Source organism: Corvus cornix, chromosome 1A, assembly GCF_000738735.6.
Source record: "Corvus cornix cornix isolate S_Up_H32 chromosome 1A, ASM73873v5, whole genome shotgun sequence".
In the NCBI taxonomy this organism is placed as follows: Eukaryota; Metazoa; Chordata; class Aves; order Passeriformes; family Corvidae; genus Corvus; species Corvus cornix.
Genome location: NC_047057.1, coordinates 18,658,826 through 18,670,685, shown reverse-complemented (window position 1 = coordinate 18,670,685; position 11,860 = coordinate 18,658,826). Strand labels below are relative to the sequence as shown.

At 37.3% G+C, this 11,860-nt stretch overlaps 1 long non-coding RNA gene across 1 annotated transcript; it reads left to right on the top strand.

Annotated features, from left to right (window-relative positions):
- The first annotated feature begins 4,103 nt into the window (after positions 1-4,103).
- Positions 4,104-11,492, top strand: LOC109144118. The gene is made up of 3 exons (XR_002044636.1): positions 4,104-4,183; positions 9,816-9,883; positions 9,974-11,492. It is a non-coding gene; the product is annotated as an uncharacterized LOC109144118 (long non-coding RNA).
- The last annotated feature ends 368 nt before the right edge of the window (positions 11,493-11,860 follow it).

Below are 11,860 nucleotides of genomic sequence, written 5' to 3'. Positions count from 1 at the left end.
CCATAAGAAGTATCCTTTTCTGTATATACATGGTCAGAAAAAGAGCTATAGCTTGTGGTCAAATTTTTGACTCATTAATCCCTACTTAGGCACATCATAAATTTGTCAGGGTATGTAAATTTATCAGGTTCTACTTAAAAAGGTGCTAATTCTCTTATTAAAAGGCTGTTATTGCTGAACATCTGTGCTTTAATTGTTAGAAATCTCTTTCTAATTTGTAGCCAAAATATTTGAATGCTTTTTGTGTTTTGTTTTTGTGCCAACTTAATGCTTAGACTTAAGTGACTTTTGTTCATCCCAGGCATTTGCCTGCTTGGTGCCTTTATAGGCAGCAGTGATGTTACTTTTGGTTTTTATTTTGTTAGGCTACATAAAGGAGACTATTATATATCCCTCTCAGGAGAAATGTTCTCCATTCCCTTCTTCATGCTAGCTGCTTATTTCAGTACCTGCCCCATTCATTTTTCCTGAACATGCAGCCAGGATTTGGTGCTGGTCTGTGCTCCCAGAAAGATTTTAGTAGTACAGGATGACACATGCTACCTTCTCAGACAGACAATCTCTTCCTCCTTGAACAGTGGCTTACAGTTTTGTACAGACATTGCATAATGCTGGGTGAAACTAATCAGATTTTGGCTCCCCTGTTCTGCCCCCTTGCTTAGCCTTGTGTGCTGCGCTAACAAGAGGGTGCTTGAGTATGTGGAGCCTTAGGGCCTGTTCCAGTCTGTGAATTTGCGTGCATCAATATTTACATGTTCAGTATATGAACTCACAAAAGAAATAAGCTATCTTGTAAACGTGTCATCTCACAACAGAGCAGTCGCTATTTCGAACGTTTTCGTCTGTATTGAAAATATTAGACTTTCTCCAAAGCCAGCAGTGGCTGGGAAAGAAAATTACTGAAGGCACTCACAAATCAGCAGGCATCCAGATTTTCTGGCCTCCTCAGTGAGTTTTGACAATCTGGAATACCTTTGAATAATGAAACATCTATTGTGCAAGCATGACAAACCCAGTGACCAAAACACTTATGACACAGATCCCAGTTAGCAATGTTTTTTATTGCATTGGCAAAATGCTAACATATAGAGTCTCTTCTCCTCTTAAAAATGTGTAAGAACTGGATAAATTATTCATGTTGAACTTTTGTGAATTGCTTCTGATTCAATTCTTTAAAGTCTGAAAAGCACATCTAGACATGCACCAGTAAATAAACCGGCTAGGCTTCCCTTGAAACAGCTTGTACTTTGGAAATAACCACATAATTTGAGATCAGGATGACCCTGGTATTTAGTTGAATAGTGTTAAAGTATTCCATCAACAGGAATTAAAAGATCCAAGCTGAGATCAATTTGCTGACCTGATGAAAACTGGGATTTGCTATGCCGATTGGTTATAATGGCAACAGCCTTATCCAGTTAATTGCATGAATAAAATTATCAGTGTTCCCCTTCAATATTACAGTTTTCCTTAAAAATTCTCAAAATCGGGGCATTTGCAAGGCATTCTGGAGAAAATAATAGCTTACAGTGTTCAAGTGTGTCAGCATATCTAGACTCATATTAGTATGTCCAACAACAAAGGATTCCAATGGAAATTGTAATGATTATAATCCTACAGCACTCACATTAGATATGCTTCCTATATGTAAAGTTTAGATTTTTTTTCACAATTTTATTAAGATGAAATAGAACATAGGTTTAAGAAGGAAAAAAAAAAAAACAAACAACCTGAGGTGACACTAAAAATAATAAGGATTTGCAACTACTTATACATTATTTGAAATTTTCAACATTAACTTACCTATATTCTCATTTATATGCAAAAGGGGGGAATTAAGAAGTCACTTTGTTAGTTTTTTTTAGGACTAAATATTAACATATCTTTTTAGAAATAATATGGTTTTTCTGTATGCCTTAGGTTTCCTCCTACCCACAATTTAATTTAATTTAGTTTAATTTAAGACAATTTAAGACAATTTCATTTTTAATTAAAAATAAAAACTAAGGATTTCAATATGGTTTGGCTCTGAAGGTAATGCACACTAAAGGCCAATTAGGCCTAAAATGATGCAGAAACCACACATGAATTGCTAAAATCACAATCATGATTCTAAAAGTTGTTGCTCAGTTGTCTTTTACTGTGGTGATCCTCTAATTTCTTCAGGACTTCTAATTTCTTCAGGCACAGAAGAGTCTGAAGCTTACAGCATTCGTTCACATCTGAGCCTTGGTGGAAAGGACAGGCTGGATTCTTCCTCACATAACTCCAATCCTCCTATAACTCTAACATCAGTGCTTGGCTGCTGGCTCATGTGTGCTTAGTGTCATCTGAAGAACCCTGAGGTATCCAAGGCACCCATGAAGTACTAGAGGGATTCTTCCCCCTTTCTGGGACAGTATAGGGAAATCAGGAATGATGTTTTAGGGCTTAAAAAACACACTTACATGTAGAATAACGTGCAGATGCTGCATTTTGTTCAGATCCTATGGGTGATTTGCAGTCTCTGGATCACTGGATGAAAGCCAGCTTGGAGACCTCGCATTAGCTAACATGGAGCTAGAACCTTATGTTTAAACAAATGAATACTACCATAGTTTCCTAAAAGATGGGCATCTAATGCTATTTACTGTACCATAGGGTGTTCTACCAGGCCTCTATCCACCACTTGAGGAGGGCATGGGTTTTTCCCAAGTCCCATGTCACAGCATCAGACCAATGAGGCTGTCTTGGACAGCCTGTATCTCAAATAGCAGTGGCTGCTTATGTTCAAGTAGCTAGATCAAGCCCAAAATGTGGATACCCTATGGTTAGTGTGCAGATTAACACTGAGCTGCATGCATCTATATGTTAGTGTCAGCCTGTGACATGGCTATCTGGTTTTGGTCTATAATTACAGTCAAAGGAAGTCTATGAGTCAATGAGGAAATCTAAAGCATAGAGAACTCTTTGGTTGACCACAAGTAAGGACAGCTTCTTACATAAATGGCTAGTGACTTTTGAAATATCCCAGGATGTAAGAGACATCTACATGGGGTTTGGAGATCTGAAACAGGATGTATGGGAGGTTCTTGCCTTTATGGAACAAGGTGAATACCCCATGGGGTAGCTTAATGTATTTGGTGTTTCAGTTAAGAGCTGATTCCTGTGCTTGAGGACAAAGTCCAAGCTGGTGATTTTAAGCTTTTCTCACAGTTAGCGGGGAAAAGGAGACACTTGTAGGGCTTGACCTGACTGTTTTATGTATCTCCCAAGACGAGATAAATTACATTGTAAAAGTGACAGACAGTATGAAAGGACTTTAGACAACTGTCTTACTTGTATATGTCTTCATTATAACCACGTACCTTTTGTCATGTTGAGGACGTAACAAAGGGCAAACAGAGCTGCATCACTGGCTGGACAGGGGACTGGTCACCAGAGACTCTGCAGGGCCCAACTGAAAATGAGAAGAGCCCAGACCAAAATGCGCAATTGGACCAAGAGGCTAATGCAAGGCACATGAAGAATGTGTGCATAGACTGTAAGGGTATAAAAGCCTAGAGATAACTTTTCGTGGTTTCCTCCCTGGAGACACCAGCTTGAGTTGTTATATTGCTGCACCATGATTCCATTACTTGAGGGAAACAGATGAGAGACTGAGACTCTGCTGTGGGAAACCTGGGGCTGAAGCAGTAGGGAAACCTGGTCTGATTGTGTGAGGGTGGGTTGTGTAGGGAATCAAGCACGACACCCACTTACTCACTGGAGCCTCCCACTATAAAGGGGCTTCAGACCCACAGTTAAAGTCTTGGATGGAGTGACTGTAAATCAGAGAGTGGATCCTGAATGCACAGTAAAGAAAGTTCTTTAAAAAACAGATGTTTGAAAATTCTTCAATAGATTTTGAGCTCCCCTGTAAACTTTTCAGATGTCTGTATCACTCATAAAGCTCCCTTGTCTTCCTCTAAAGTCATTCCAGTCTGTCAGAAAGCGCAAAGTTCTTAGCCAAACTTAGCCTGAGGCAATTTCCCCCATAGTTCCTACACCTGAGCAGATGACTAACATAGCTGTTGTGACATGGGCAATGTAGGTTGGCATGCAGGACTCATAGACCCAGCAGAAAACCACAAAAAACCCACTAATTCTGATCAGCTATGGTTCCAAGCACTGCAGCCTGGATGGCTCAGAGATTTTTCTCTAGGTATGGTGGTTTTTATTTTTAATTTGTTTTGTTATGTTTTGTTTTGTTTGTTTGTTTTGTTTCTTGTTTTTTTTTTTTCATAAAACAGATAGAGTAGTCAATAAGCTTATTAATAAGTTGGGCTTATTTCTGTTTGTTAGAATGAGCTGATGTATTCATAATGCTATTTTAATACATTTTCTTTCAAAACAGTGAGACTAAGAGACATTCTCAAACACATGCATTGTGAGCAAGGCAAATTAGTTCAACACTGATTTAGAATCACTGAGTTGTGTTTGTGCAAGCTAAAGTGCAATTTGCTTTCTTGTCTATATTCAGCAATTTAAGAGACTGCTTCAGGACACTAATCAATAGTGCAATAGGCACATTGATTACATCAGCTGCAGCTTCAAGACCAGCTGTTCAATTTAGCCCATGGAACTATGGTCCAGCATATATGTTATTCACATATATAACTATAGATACGGGTTTTTTTTAAATGAAGGAAGAAATTTTGAGGCAGTTGTAAAATATACAAAATTATAGACATCTGTTGATAGACAAAGGAATCAATGCTTGCAGCTGTTCTACATTTATTAATTTTCTTTCCATTAAATCTTTTATTTTCTGAATAATTGCCAGGGTACAGCTAAAGGCAATACAAGTTTTCACCTCTCATAAAAGACTTCTAATGTACATTTTTGCTACCATACTACTCTCACTCTTCCTAAATATTTTAGATTTAGTCTTCAGACCAGTAGCAAACTAGCTTGCTTGTTGGAGATAGGAATGCCTTTTTTTATATCCACTTATGTAGTTTTCTTTCATTTCTATTAGATAGAAATAGGAACCACAGTGTTGAAATTTACATTTTTGAAATGTTGAGAGTTTGCAAGCATGTATAACCAGATGTAATGGAATGAGGGATTTACTGACAGGTAGAGTAGCATTAGAATACCTGTTTTTGTAATATGATATTGCTAGTACCACAGAATACATAACACCCTGTTTTCATTTTAAATTTATTTGCATTTCCCCTTGTTTTCTAAAAAAAAAAAAAAAAAAAAAAAAAAGTAAGTCATAACCAGCTGTAGATATCAAAGAGTAGAAGAGAGTTATGGGAAGTTTGTAACAGAGACTACCCTCTGAGCTTTTTAGATTTGCCCCCATCTCTCAGCGTTAGGCAGACCACCACTGAGAATAACCATTGTCAGTGTCTGTACTTTGCTTATTGTGTGCTGGAATCCATCCCTAACATGTTGCTATAACTAAACAATGTTTACCCTCTAATTAGTGAAGATGAATTATAATAAAATTGTTGGGAAGACAGTTGCAAGATCTAGGATTTAACTTGAATATTCATGGTTCAATGTACATTGTGGTAGGCTGACCTCACCTGGCTCCCAGCTGCCCCCTTCAGCCACGCTCTTCCCCCCTCATTAAGAGGATGGGAGGAAATAAGATCAAAAAGCTCATGGGGTGAGATGAGCACAGGGAGGTCCCTTACCAAGTTACTGTCATGACCACAACAGGCTCAATTGGAGAAAAAAAAAAAATTGCCAATTAAAACAGATTTGGATAGGGATAAATGAAATAAAAACTGAAAACACCTCCCCCACCCTGCTTCCCAGGTCCAGCTTGACTCCTCCACCTCCTTTTCTCACCTTCATGTCTGCAGGTCTGTTTATCACAGTTTTTTCCTCACTTGTCTTTCAAAACTGCCATGGAGCATTTTTTACCCTTTCTTAAGTACAATTTCTCCCCAATATCATCATCTTGGCTGAGGACCTCAGTCACGTCCTGCAGTAGGTCTGTTCTGGAACTGTCTGGAGCCATCAGGGACTGGGTGTGTTTGGTCTGGGTAAGCCCTGCCCCTCATCACAGAGCTCACCCCAGAGCCCCACAGCAACACCTGGACACTGGCACCCAGTACACGCACAGGGAAGCATGAACAAGAAATGTCATTCAAAAAGGTGCTGAAAAAACCATCAGCTGCAGCTTCACATAACTTGCAGCAGCCAAGGTTGATCTGATTTAAACTAGTTTAATGCATCCTCAAGAGATTAATGGGACCTGTTTTTTCTAGGAACCTTTAGTGATGTCTGTGCCAGGTCTCTCTGAAGGAAAGTTTCTCTGGGCTCTTCACTGTGTGGGTTTACAAATGGAACATGTTCTCAGCACAGCTTTAGAGGTGCTTGCAGTATCTCTCTCAGCTACTTACATACTTCCCCATAGTCACACTGAGGTTCTGAAACCTTCCTAAAACAAAGCAAGCAGAAGTGGGTGATAAACACTTAACAGATTTTGCTTTCTGCAGAGTGGAAGTCAGGGGTGCTGCGCTCAACACATATTTTAAAATGTTTGCTTAAAACCCTCATAATTTCAGTTCCAGCCATAGGTGAAGACTGATACTTTGGTTTTATTTGCATATCTTAGCCTTTTATCTCCTCAGTTTTATTTCATCTTAAATGTCAAAAAGTTATAATACCTCTCAGAGGTGTTTGGACAGAAATTAGAAGTATCAGCATTCTGGGGAGTCTAAATATTTTATCCCTTCAGTTTCTAAGGGTCAAAATACATAAAATTTATTCAAAATGAATGAATATTAAACTTTGGAAAAGCAAGATCTGTGGAGCACAAAACAAGAGAGTGTCCAAACATTAAATTTGTATCAATATTGCAATATATTCATGCAACATTTTGAAAAATTGTGTGCCAAACCTTTGAAAAATGCAATGAACTTTTGGATGAGAAAAAAAATGAAGTTCCTGAGTTGCATGCAATTTCTCATTACTTTAATATGCCATTAAAGCTTAGACATACATTTAGAACAGTGACATCTCTTTGAAGTAATTGGAAGTGTGGCATTCATAACACAATAATGATTTTTTTTTTCTTAAGATTTAATTTGGTGAGCAAATGCAGTGTCACACAAATGTAAGTTTTGGGGTTGGATCAAACAGCAGCTGTAAACCTTTCCAAGTAGATGCAGCTCCATTCAGAGCTTAATGGAATATGATTCACAGCCTGCCATTTGAGCCTCTCCCACAGCAGAGATGCAAAAGAACAGCATGGCACTGGAGTCTGGGATAAAAAAGACATTAGGATAGTTGAAGAGAGCAATTACACATATCAATGAAATTATCCTTTGTGCTTTGGATACTTGGGTTCAAAGGTTGCAGCCATAATCACCTCATTCTTCTAAACCACTGCTGAATCGGTGTAAAATTATCATATTTTTCTATATGCAATAGTCTACCAGTGCCCTGCACAAAGGCAGGGGCAGGCTGTCAGTGACACTAATACGGTTCAAGACCAACATGCACTGAAAGCATTTCTCAGAATGCCCATGAACTACATCTCTTTCTTTAGCTCTCAAAGCTTTTTTCATGCATGTCTGTTACATTCATTGCTGTTTGTGGCTTTTTAGCAAAACTGATGAAAATAACACAGAAATCTATCAAATAGGGAAATGTCTTCACAAGAAATGTTTCTAAAAAATGTTAGCAAGGTCTAGTAAAAAAAAATATCATGGTAGTAATCTCCTAGGCCAGATCTACTCCTCCTAAATCCCACAAAAGTTTATAATCCACAAAGTATCACACAACAATATAGACTGGCTTGATTTCAGATTTGCTTAAGTCCCTAAGACTTTCCAGCAATTTTCCTAAATGCCTAAATTTAGGTGCTTAAGAAAGCACAGAAATATTATCCCTATCTCTAATATACCTTTGCAATGATACAGTTTGAAGTACAACATTGTCTGTAGTCTGCCTAATTACCTTGAAAAAAAAGTTTTATTATGTACTTTCTGCCTATATTTTCTAGAATGTCCTTAATTAGGACACATACAGAATATGGAAGAGAACTAGATTATACAATCTTTACAGCTTGTTTATTCCTATTAGTATATTCTAGGTCAAATCAAATTCAATTCTTTTGAAGGTTTCTTAATGCTTTAGTTAAATTCATTTAAAGACCCCCTCTGTATCTACTGACTGTTGGAGACGTAGAAATGAGAAATGATGGCTGGACAGCAGTCAGATAACTCATCCTCAGAAGCCTGGATAATTTGTAGAGCATGGGGAGGTTAAGAAAGGAAATGGACACTCTCTAGGGGTGTTATAGATGAACATATATTCAATCCAGTATAAGAGCTGTGGTAGCATCTGGATTCCCGTGTTTGGGTTTTTTAGTTAAGAGCCTGTTCCTCTCAGAGCTCTTTGGTACTGATTGCAGGGAGGATGGTCTCAGGAGCTGAGATGTAGAATCTCACTTTTCCTGGAAATGCTTACATCACTTTGACAGAAACAGACTGGTATGCAGAAGGTATATTGTCTCTACATCGTCACTGGAAACAGATTATAGGCTGATTACATCTACTTTAGCAAACAGTATAATTCAAAACAATTGTATTTGAGCAGTGAAACAGCTGGTGATAAGGTCCCAACATCCAATCCTATGTGTTTCAGGATTTCTTGCTTAGGCAAAGCTCTACTCTGATTCCACAGACTGGATGCTCATTAGCAGCTGGGTTGCATTGAGCTGCACTCCAGGAATGTGTCATTTGTCTTAATTTCCTCCACACAGAATCCAGGTAGCACTCTCAAAATCTGCTCTGCCATGCAATCAGTGTACAGTCAGTGCAGATGACTGAGAGATTTTCTCTGAACACAATAACTCCTGCTTTAAAATTTGAGCTAATGTAATACCTTAATTGGTTGTGAAGAGCTAGGATAGGTGACTTTCATTTTCTCAAAAGGGTTTCAGGCTATTAGCCTGGTGTGGTTCAGTTGCCAAGGGACAGGCATCTAATGCCTTTTAATTTGCCCTAGGATATCCTCTCTTTTCTTCAAATGCCTGTTCCTTGTGCCACAGATGTGCCATAAGTCCTGCATCACAGTGGTCAGTTCCACCTGGGTTTTTCAGGGACTGCAGGGCTTTTCAGATGCCGGCAGATACTTGCCTTTAGGCAACTGAATGAAGTCCTTAAATGCTTACTTTAGGGTGTTTTGACTGCCTTTCCCTTCTTGTTTCACAGACGTGGGAGGCACAGCTGTGTGTGTTAGTCATATTTTGTCTCAGACCTTACTTATAAAGATACCTAAGTGCTGGAGGCATAGCTCAGCATCTTCCTCTCGCTGTTATAGATTATGTGCAGGGACATGGAGGTCCCATTCTTCTGAAAGAGTTTTCCATTAAATAGGCTAAAGTCTGCTGTACTCACGTGCTTATATATGATAAAAAAGATTGTAGGAGTGGCTCAAAATTTTTCCATCTGCAAATGGAAAAACTAAGTATTTTGAACAGAAATAGCAATTTCCTATATACCTCCCAACCCAACAGGAGCTCTAATTAGTGAGATCTTGATTTTGTTGTTGATGAGCAGTAAATATTTTGAAATCTTGCTTTCAACTTGTATAACAAAAAAAAAATTAAATAAGTTAATATTTACATTTGTTTTTTCATGACGATGGTATCAGCCCTCTTCATGGAAAGGAGTTTCCCACAGCCAAATTAACACAGCCAATCTATGCTACAAAGCAAAAAAAAAAAACAACCCAGAAAACCAAAACCAACAAAAAAGTGCGTCAATGTCTGTGCCTGCATGTAAAGGAAAGACATGCAACTTCAATATTTCATTCTCCCTCAGATATCTAAAGCTCGAAGGTTTGAAATTATAGACAATCACTGCCATTCTTCAGGCCAGAAAAATGAAAGGTAAGAACTACTTAATGCAGAAATGAAGACCATAAAATGTGAATATTTTTCATTTTTCCTGACAGTAGTCATGTGCCTTTGTGCTTGCAGCTGCGTTATGGAATTTGCATTCTTTTCAGAGATAATTCTGCTGGTGCCAGACTACAGCTATGAAGGGACAGATGGATTTGAAGAGCATCCACATAAAATACAAAAGCAGCATTGGAGCACACCATGCATTACAAAATCATAAATGTATGACTTTTCCCTTATTGTTAGGTTAGAGCAAAAGCTTGAACTCTTAGGTGAGATTATTTCAAGAGTTAGCGACTTAATCCTCTAGAATTATTTGGAAAACACTATTTTGCTTGTGGCAGAGGGCTTTTGTGTTATGTTGTTTTGTGGTGTTTTAACAGAATGTATAATATTCATTTCATCACACAGTGAAATAATTTCATTAAAAAAGGAATTTTAAAAATACGTATTCAGATTTGGCTGAAGTTTTGATTTGTTAGATGATTATTCTCACTCAGCAGTTTATCTTTGAGGAGAAACATAGAATCAGTGTACACATAGTATATATGATCAACAACTGTTAGGTTTTATGCATAAAGCACAAGCTCCCTTGGTATCTGTGAGTTTTACTTTGCCTTGAACTGTCACATTCAGTTTGCCCTAACAACCACAAAGGGTTGCTTTTTCTAATTCTGAGCTGTGGTGGTCACAACACAGATAAGTTCATTAATTCAGTGAGGATTGAGACAAGATAACACAATTGCTGAGACCTCTGCAACCCTACATAATTCCTGTTGTTAATACCTAGTGATGGTTCTCTCTGTCAAAAGGTTGGTAAATACCAATTTTTATGGGATCATTTTTTTTTCTCAGATGTATTTCAGAGATTATAAAACATATTTACTGGTATTAAATTTCAAGTATGAAACTTTTTATTATCCTCTAGGAACTAGGTACATATGTGCATTATATTAAAGTTTCACCTTTTGTGTAAAATGTCACCTAAAACATGTAAAAGGTGGGGAAAGAAGGATCTTTTCTACATTTCCCATAGCAAAATGTGAAGTAGTAAAGACTTAGAAATTCTTGCAAAAAAATCCAAGCCGAAGCAGAAAAACCCATTTCACACAGTGACAGTACACTATTTACAAGCACATTTGCTGTGCTATTTGGAAATACTTTGCCCCTGTGTTCTAGATTGTTTGATTGTTAACTTCCAGGGAAGTTACGGATCTGAAAGAAATAGCTGAAAAACTTTGTGATCATTTCACATGTTCCTATGTTTCATTGTAGGGGTGTCTGATTTGATTTCATGAAGATCCATAAATTAAGTGCATACCTAAAATTAAAATGTCATTTTTATCTTTGTTGTGTCTTTGGTTTTGATTATTGCTACTTTATTTATATAGGTCATTTTTATCTCCTCAGAGTTTAATAAAAGCCTTTAAGTGTTTTCCTTTTACAGCCTGGACAAGCAAAATCTTTGTTAAAATAATGTGTTATTTTAAATTTAAAGAGTCCATTGTTTGTGGTGTTTTACTGCCTGTTACTTGTAATGGATGGAAAATTGCTTCCAGTAGCCTCATTTGAGACCAGAGAGCTTTTTGAAGCCTCACATTTCTTTGGAATTCTTCTACAAAAAGTATATTAAAACCAAAGAATTATGCTTACCAGATGCTTTGAAAGATGATTTTTTAAATTTAATTGATGTTGTGGAATAGAGCAGCAAGACTGTTTTTATTTATTTAATTTTTGGGAAGATTATCTGTCCAATTTTTCAAGAAATGAATAGAATATGGAAAGAAAGACTTTTCTGTTCTCCAAAAATAATATGACTTAGAAACTTTTATATTAAATAATTACATGCTCAGCCAAAGTATTATGGACATTTTCACTTGTATTCACCACAATTTTTAGAATTGGGATTCTAATCAGTCATTAGAATCACCAATATGAAATAAAGAAACCAAGGAAGAAATCCTT